Below are 10,247 nucleotides of genomic sequence, written 5' to 3'. Positions count from 1 at the left end.
AGTTGGTTGATTGTTGTTTTAGTTTCTTTTTCATTTCCGTATTGTCGTTTTGTAATTTTCCGAGTTCAGACTCAGCTGTTTTTAATTTAACTATTATACTTCTTTTCTGTTCATTACACACGTGTAGTTGCTTTTTCAGATGTTTTAGCTCATTTCGCAATGTACAAGAGGTATCACAATATAATCGAAACTGACTGTCTCTAAGGGAATTAAATGGTAGTTCTCGCAAAGTTCGTTTGTTTTCGAGATACTTGCTCTGTCATTTCATGTCTGGCGCTCTTTTTCTGCTAGGGACTGGTCTTTCTTCGAGGGGTTTTGGTTCTACTTTCTTCATCTGTGTAAAACACATTCTGGAATAATGTCCAATTCTGTGAGATCGGTAACACTTCTGGTTAAACGCGAAACATAAAACGTTGGGATGCACGTTTCCACACCTTCCGCACACTGGATGCTGACATGAAGGGAAGTTGAACTTCTGTCTCCACTGCGGTCGGAAAGAATATTCCATTGCTGGTCCTAATACGTGTACGTCTGCTTCATCTGTATCAGCACTGTCAAAATCTGGGGAAACTCGCTATTTGGCTTTTGTAGAAGTCCAGGATCTGACTACTACAAAGTATATGTAGCAGTCCCGGGTGTCGTTACCTCCAACCAAGTATTACGGTATGAATTTATCCTTCTAATACTTACTCTGGGCCAACCCTGAGTTTTCCTCTTATTGTCGAACCTAGATTCATGAAACCTCAAACGAGCCAACACGCTTTATAGTTTTTGTACTTTTATATAGAATTAGCATGGAATATATTTACATGAATTTGGGATGTTTCAGCACCGAAGGTCTGATTCCAACTGACTATAATTTTTAACAACAAAACACACACACTGAACAAAGATAGGACCGAGGTACCTATAGTTTGAAAAGGTGGTGGGATCTTTACTAATTAATTTCAGGCCCGTAGGAAGCAATTTCAGTTTGGGGGGGGGGGGGGGCACAGTCAAACATTTTTCAGTTGACAGTTGAGGGGGCACTACCAAAAATTTTCTGACAAGCAAAAAAAAAAAAAAAAAAAGGTCATCAGGCGGTTTTATTGAGGGGGCACATGCTTATAGTATCTATGTTTACTATAGTAATCCATATATCGGCAAAATTATTGGGGGGGGGGGGGCACGGCCCCCCCCGTGCCCCCCCGGTTCCTACGGCCATGAATTTATCCTTTCTTCTATAATCATATACTTGGTACTATTATTAAAACTGACAAGCTCTGCAATAAACCAGCAAGTTTTTTCGAGATTTAAAATTTTTATTTTCTTTCTAACATCATTACACCATGTATACCTACACCATATGTAGAAATTGTGTGCAATTTATTCATGAGATTGCTTGCACGTGATTTATGCTTATTAATATTCATAAGATACTGCATATACTCGAAATTCCATTTATTTAAATTTTTATGCTGAAACCTGCAAGCCTGTTTTGTTTTGTTTTTTCTTCATGCCTCCGTCATAGTTATATGGGTAGAATTTTGTGTGATTAACAGCTGAAGACTCAGGATACCGTTTTTCAGATATAAAGTAGGTCACACCGATGCAAGAAATTGCCATTTTCAAATAAAAAAGGCGGTCGTAACTCCTCACGAAATGGTAATTCGTGTGTATTTTATGAAAATAGGGTCCCTCCTGCACCTCTTAATCGGCGGAAGAACTCTATCAACTTGCTATAAACACTTACATTTCATCATCAAAAATGATAAAAACACAAATTATGTACTCTTTCCTTCATTAAATATACTCTCGCTTCGAATTTTCAAATTAAAAAGGCGGTCGCAACTTTCACTTTGGTATCAACAGTCTTGTCATTTCCGGTAGAAGATATTAAGAAGAATCAAACCATCGGCGGAAGAACAGTTTCTCATCTCGCTATCATTGAATTGTCGCATATGACGTCACAGCAGTATGGCGCCGAAATCCGATTGAAATATGCATATCGCCGTATTTGAATTTCAACTCTAAATTTCTCTTAGAATATGCTTACAACAACCTTTATCTTATTCAATATTTTAATAAACAAGGTTGTAGATAATATTTTTCATAAAATTACGGATTTTTTTAAAAACATGGGACAAGTGTCAATAAATATAAACAGAAGTCAATTAAGTGTCCATCTCTGACTGTGCCTCGGGTTGGATTTATAAGGCTGTGCGGAATTTATAGAATTTAACACATTTGCGGAAAAATACGAAAAAGGTCATATTTTACACTGTAACAGTACACACAAAGTCCGAAAAGTCAATTCACATAGTAATTTATGATAATTCCAAAAAGGTCATATTTTACACCGTAACAGGTGCCCCGTATACGTTACGAAACAAGTGCCTATGGTTAGCGCCCTTCATTTTCGCTTTGATTTCACCCAGATTCTTTACTTTAACTATTTTAGTCCTACTTTCTAATTCAAACTTAATTTCAAGTTTACAACATCAAAAATACACACATTCATAATATAAACTCAAAGTCAACGCAGTTGTGTTTTCGTATCTACATTCTAGGAAGTCGGAATATTACCTACTTACATATGTAGACCATGAAACTGATACGATTGCAAATTTGGATCTACAAACTTACAGGTCTGGATTTTTGAACACGATTACCCTCCATAATTTTCATTATATGTTAACCTACTGTTCAGTCATATATACCTGGCTACAACTACTGCACTAACTGACAATAATACTAGTACCTGGTATTAAGTCGGGGGGGGGGGGGGGTGCAACTCTTCAAAAATTTCAAAAATTATTTTCAACAGACTTTGCTCACTATGCGTTTGTCCTAGAGCTTAATTCAAGTAGGCACTTGATGTCACTTTTTCTCTATCACAAATAATAAAATCATGTCTAATTATACTAGTAGGCTAAAACATAACGGTATAGTGTTATTTTGTAATACTAAAAAAAATATAAGACTTCAATACCCGTCGGGCCCTTTACCCAAATGGCTACCATCTGTTTTGTAAATAATGAGCTAGATAAAATGGGGGGGGGGGGGCGTTTATACGGGCAAGAAACAAGAAGTATTTCCTATTTAGGAAAAATACTGAACTTCAAAATTTCCTGATGAGCATATTTTTACATGGGAAGGGATACAAACTATAATATAAGAACTTGAAAAAGGGGATCTAATTCTTAATTTTCTGTATCTCTTTTGTGAAGATCTTTCATAAAAGGAAGGGAGGTCAAACTTTTATTAAGGCCCTGGCTAAACAGCCTATACATTTACATTTGTATTTGTATATACTAGATCACTACTGTATATACTAAACGCACTACATAAAATCACATATAAATATATCTAGAGTAAAATATCTTTTGATATCTTTAGCCCCCCCCCTCCCCAATACCATGCCATAAATCACAAGGCATGTTACCCTATATGCATATTCATTTTTGATTTTTCATAAATGCATGTGTCCAATTTAAATCAATTTTTACAATAGCTTATATTACCTAAGCCCCAATTTAAAAGATAATTGTATTAACCCCCCCCCCCAACACCACCATTCATCCCTCCCTCCCTCCACTACATATTCGTATATTCATATATATTATAGGAATTTTCTTATGGTATGAAAAAAAAATCCCATATACATAAGTACTTTTGCGAAGAGTAAAACATGCCTTGTGTTCTATGACCAGGGACCTATATACTAGTATGTAGGTCCCTGCTATGACTGACTATTAGATGAAAAAAAAATGCTTAAGATAACATATGATATTTTACTGTAGGAAAAAGTATTTGTGAGTTGTTCGTAGCATTTCTAATACATATATTAATCGTCGAAGGTTATCAGTACGGACCCTAATAATAAGAGTTTATAGTATGTGAAACCTAACTTCCCAAATTCCTTTACTTACTGTACTAGATGTAACAACAAAACAGTTGATGACGAGAAACATTTTCTTCTTTCATGTAATCATGTTAAAGATGAAAGAAATGTCTTGTATGAATTAATAAACAAATCCTGTAAGAATTTTCACAACTTGGACAGTGATAATAAGTTAACTTGGCTTATGACCAATGAGGATGTGCAAATACTAATTCAAGTTAGTAAAATGATTCTGAAAGCTGGAATATAAAATATTAGTAAATTTATTAAGGTCTATTCTATGTAAAGTACATAGTTTTTATATGTTGTGTTTTCCCCCTATATCCTTTAAAAGTGAAATGATTGAGTGCCTTGAGTACTTAGGGTACATGTACGGGTTTGCCAGTAAAATTGACTGTGCAGAGGCATCGTCCCCTAGTACCCTCTGTATTCAAGCTACCTTTTCTACACTAAACAATAGTATTAATATTACTTATTAACTGTTAAAAATAATGGTATATTTGTGTATATATGTGTATTATAATAATGTATGTAGATATGCATATGTATGTACGACTGTGTATATAACTATGTATTTTATACTAGAATGTAAAATACCTATAATCACTTTAAAAAAGGTTGAATTGAGTAGGTACATAATTATATGTTAAGTATTTTTTATATATGTTATTAGTTTTGCTATCACCTAAATGATTCTGAATGAGTGTCTTGAATACTTATAGGGTACAGGTGTGTCGGTATGCAGAGGCATCGTCCCCTGGTGCCCTCTGTATTCAAGCCACACTATATACATGTATTAGCATACTGCTATTATTGTCAATTTCTTTATCTTCCTTCAGTTTTCTTCCTATACTCAATATTTTTTATCCAGTTTCAGACTATTGTGATTATGTTGCACATCTTGCATTTTCATGAGTATCATACTCGTGGTATTGTACATCTTTCATTTGTACCCTCATGATAGATATGATTTATATTCTTTCATATTACAATATACTTTAATATTATTTATATGTAATCATTCTGAAATAATTGTATATGCCCCCCGAGGGCCCTTGATTGGTGAATAAACATATTCTATATATAATCAAAAGTTGGTATAGATTTGAAAATTTGTCCACAGAATTTCCTTTACTTAAAGATGCATATGAATGTAGTAAAAAACTTTTTGTACATGGAAAGAACTCATGGTTCGCATTTAATTATACAGAAATTAAGAAATATACTGAATATCAAAGATGAAGTAATTTGTTATGGGAAGCATAAATTTAAGTAACTCTGTCATAAAACCATATTAGATTATTATGTAAAAAAAAAATTGGTATACAAGTCAACAAAGTTATACCGATGGTAAATTTAGCACATATGTAAAACTCAAACAAAATTGGGGTTATGAGAATTATTTGCCAGTAGTTAAAAATTTTCATTACAGAAAATCTCTATGTAAATTAAGAATTTCTTGTCACAGATTGCAAATTGAAGTGGAAAGATTTACCAACATCCCTCGAGAAGATCGATTATGCAATAGATGTAACTCTAACAGTGTAGATGATGAAACTCATTTTCTGATAACATGTAAAAAATATGATCATCAAAGAAAAGAAATGTTTCAGTCAATTAAAAGTAAATTTCCAAATTTCTTGGCATTAGATGATGAACAAAAACTTTTTTGGTTACTCAATACTGAAGACAAAGAAACTCTTAATTCTGTGGGCAAATTCATAAATGATAACATGTTGTAGTAGCCATACACTTTTATATATAGTATTCCCTTTAACTGAAATAGTACAATATTATTGTTGAAATGAGTACTGTCATTTACAAATTGTTATATACTATCCATTGGAATATCTTTTCTTTATTATTGTAATAATTTCATACTTGTCTGTTATGGGCTCTAAATTAGAAAATAAATGTTCTGTTCTATATCGTAATTACAGAGTATTTCTATTTTGTAAATCCCATTTTGTCTATCGTCATATTAAGGTGAGGGGACAGCTTCGAGGGAAACAACTTGTATTTCGTTGCTATTATTAACGATGCAAGGGAAGTAACTCGAATTTCGTTGCTATTATTAGTCACGTGACAGCAATCGTCAAAATAGCAACAATAAACTGTCATGGCGGCGGTAAGTACCGAGTTCTTTCGGTTCACAATTTGCAGATATGTATGTATGCTGTGTGTTGGGGTTCAGAACAAAAATATGACTTAATTAAATGTAGCTCGTCACTTTTTACCATAAACTGAAAATCGTATTTGATTTTAATCACAATCCTTCAAGTTATCGATATAAATCCAAGAAGATAACGTGTTTCATACCTTGTTGACTTCGTATAAAAATGCCCTTTTACAGAATTTTTGGAAACATAGGACGATTTCACTAATAAAAACTTTATATATCGGATACAACAATTTATTTGGCTCTAAATTCGCTCTTGAGTACATCTGGGGGGACAAATAAAGAATTCTGTAGACACGTTTTTTCCTTAGATTTTATTATGTGTATTTGAAGTTTTGACTCTAAATAGGACAAAAAAATGTTTGAATAGATAATCAAGTCAAAAACAAATATTTTATTAATGTTTGAAATATGTGTCACGTAACACATGACAGACATGTAACATAACATGACAGACGTATGATAAAACGTGACATGATTAAATTACATTTCTGAATCTTAGCAATAAAAATAATCTGTAAAAAATAAAATTAAACAATTCTTTAAACAATGCAAAAATTTTTTTCACTCTTACATAGAAGAAAAGATTTTTAAGCTACTTTTGATACACAAACTGATGATCGTAACACTGACAGACTCCTTTACTTAGCCCGCCAAAAAACCCATAAACTTTCATTATTTTTCAAAAATATAATGTTGCCGTAAGAAATGTACATTATTCAAATTTTGATTCCTTATAGATTTTAAATTTGAATTTTTAAAAAATAAATCTCTGCTATACACTTTGTAACATACAAAATTTCCACCATGTCTGTCATGTTACGATATTTCTTGAGCAATATCTGTTTGAAACAAGCCAATAAAATTTATCATTCAAAGCTTATCTTTTATTCTTGGAAATTATAATACGCAAGACATTATTATTTATGAAAATACTAATGAAATTTAAAAAAATAAATTATTTCATATAGATCAAACCTATATCGTAACATGTATGGATGCACATAACCCTGACAGACTCGTTTTAAAAACTGCAAGAAAACAAATACAAAATTGTATTGTTTAAGTTATAAAGATAAATTTTGCCTTATGATACACTAATATTTTTAAATAAAAATACTTTTTGGTTTAATTCACTGAACGTATAAATCTGAGAGCACCTGTTTGATTCACGTAACATGAACAGACATTCGTTTTGTCCGTCACCGTTACAATAGTACTCAGGCAATGTCTGTCAATCGGTACGTTATGTAAGAAATGTCAAATTTTAAGTGTTGATATAGTGATGAAGAGCATGCAAATTCATATTTTTAAAAAGAAATCCAAAATACACCTACTAGCTGACAATATTTGATGATATGTGTTTAAAATCTAGGATAAAGACAACTTATATTTTCATGAACGTAACATACTTTGTGTAACGTAACACTTGACAGACTAACGTTTGTGGCTTCTCGGGCTCTCTCTGTTACTACGGTAGCTCTTCTTATCGAAATGTAAACACATTTGCATAGAACACTGGAGAAAATTTAAATATTCATAACCTTTAAGTCAAATGTATAAGAAGAAGCATCTCCGAGCTCCATTCTCAAAATAGAACGTAACGCCCACTTGCCATGACAGACACAGGAAGCATCCCACAGATTTGTTAATTTCTAAGCACACGTGCTTTTCTCTTGAATCTGCGATCACTTAATTGATAAACAGGTAAATTTTCTATCAGTAGACAAGAAAGATAAAATAGTTTGCATAAACAATGGCCCATTTTGTAACAATGTACCCAGTGTATTGAGTCTGACAGACGTTACATTCAAAATATGAGAAGAAATATATTCCAATTTTTCTTTTATTTTAGATATAATGTGCATTAAAATACTTTTGTATGTTAATTTTATCCTTCCTAAACAGTAGTGAATGAAGATATTCTGTGTACAAGGTATTATCGCTGTATATTTGACTTTTATTTTGACACGGTTGAAAATGTCCCCCTACACATGCGTAATTCTAGTGGAATTATCAAATTCATTTCAAGAAAAAAAGTAAGTTGATGAAAAAATCTGATTATTTTATCTTTTTTATATATTTGCAATATACTTTTCAATATGAAACATTTCTTATTTCAATTTTTTAAATAATTTATTTTATATTCCTCTTGTTAAAATCATAGGTCAAGATGTACTCAAGAGCGAATTTAGAGCCATTTACACTGCTTATATTCCCTGTTTGTATATACATGTATTATCAATGTACAACTTACTATAACTTTAATTATTAAGAATAGTAGAAACTAGTTGATCTTTAGAAAGTAAATTTGCTTAGGAAAGAAGATTGATAGATATCAATGTTGAGACATCTAAACATGAGTGTCATGTAAGTCCTTTTTCAAAGTTCTTCTATGATCTGTTGACTTGTTGATTTTTTTTCTTTACTTTTTGTAGTTTGTTGTTGTTAAGCATTTCACTTTTTTTCGTGAACATTTTAAGAATCCCTGTTTGGATCAAATTTATTGAATTTGAATCACATTTTGTGTATATGAACATATATGGGTTACTGTAATTTTGAGGTCAACTAGTGAATGAATTTTTTCCACTTTATATCTGAATGATTTATTCTCTTTTATTCAGATTCAAATATCATTACATGTACTATCATTCATCATGTTCATGGTGATATCACCTGTTGTAACTAAACTGCTTTTGGAATAAGCATTTCCTAGAAAATATTTAATTTACTTATTACTGGTGGGGAGAGGGGGTGTTACAAAATCTGTCAATTAAAAATGAGAATTATACATTCACTGCATGTGTATTTTCTTTTTTCACCCAAAGCAAAACAATCATACAATAAGATATGATTTGGAGACATATAGTTTTAATTTTACAAATTTCTGGTAATGACAATTTCTAATTTTTATTAAATTTAATCTAAAAAGTCATAGAGAGGCTAGTAACAATTACCTTGCAGTTATCTACCTTACTGCAGCTCTTTTGTAGGAAAGTTGAAGAAGCTTAAAATCTTGTGAGATTTCCGGGACATAACATTATTTACATTAGTGACAATTGAATCATTTAAACAATTAGTATGACGAAAGTACTATATATTGCAGAGGTTGGGACCCCAGATGTTAGATCATCTAATTCAGAATGTCTTGAGTATAATTTTGACTTCCAAATGTAATGATTATAAGAAAAAATGGTTGAATTATTCAGTCGAGGAGTTGACCTTGCAGATTATATTACTATAAAATGTAACATAAGAAGATAGCTCCTCTTAGGTTTATCGCTGAATGTTCAGCAAGATGTTCACCAGTTTTTCTTTATTATGTGTCCTTAAAAAGTCTACTAACAGTGATAGATCTTGTGGCATATTCAACACTGCATTGTCCCCAGCTAATTTAAATGTATTTTTAAAAAGTACACCATGATTTTTTAATAAGTCTGGCTTATTGAGTATATGATTATGAAAAGTAAATATTTAATTAGTCCCCTACCGGTGAAACCGGAGGGGACTATAGGTTTCCTCTGAGTCTGTCCGTCCGTCTGTCCGTCCGTCTGTCTGTCCGTCTGTCTGTCCCTCTGTCTGTCTGTCAGTCTGTCCCACTTGGTTTTCCGCACTTTTTTCCTAAACGCTTGCAGATTTTGAGCTGATTTTTGGTATGTGAGTGTATCTTGATGAGTTACAGATCAAGTTTGCATTTCATTCCGCTTCATTGATTTTTGACGGAATTACGGCCTTTTCAATTTTTACGGGTTTTCCGCAATTTTCTTCTAAACGCTTGTAGATATTTAGCTGATTTTTGGTATGTGGCTTTACCCTGATTAGTTATAGATCAAGTTTGCATTTCGTCCCGCTTCATTAATTTTTGACGGAATTATGGCATTTTCAATTTTTAACGGGAACGGAACCAGATTACACTTGCCGGTAGGGGACTTGTATTGCTAATGCAGTACTCTCAGAATGCTTGTTTCTATAGCTTGTTGTTCGATTTTACATGCAGTAATTCACCAAGTCCGTTCACATAAGTGTATTCCTTCAACATATTTTAGTGTTATACAGTGCATTTACTTCCTTTTCACTAAAACTGTTAAAATGAGGTTGCTTTATTTAATTTAAAAAAAATAGTATTTTCTTGAATGCATTGTTCACATTCAGCATAATTATGTTATTATGCAAGAGACAAAAGTG

Source organism: Saccostrea echinata, unplaced genomic scaffold (assembly GCF_033153115.1).
Source record: "Saccostrea echinata isolate AGI-Se365-2 ecotype Australia unplaced genomic scaffold, CSIRO_AGI_Sech_v1 ptg000086l, whole genome shotgun sequence".
NCBI lineage: Eukaryota > Metazoa > Mollusca > Bivalvia > Ostreida > Ostreidae > Saccostrea > Saccostrea echinata.
This window is presented reverse-complemented; position numbering follows the sequence as displayed.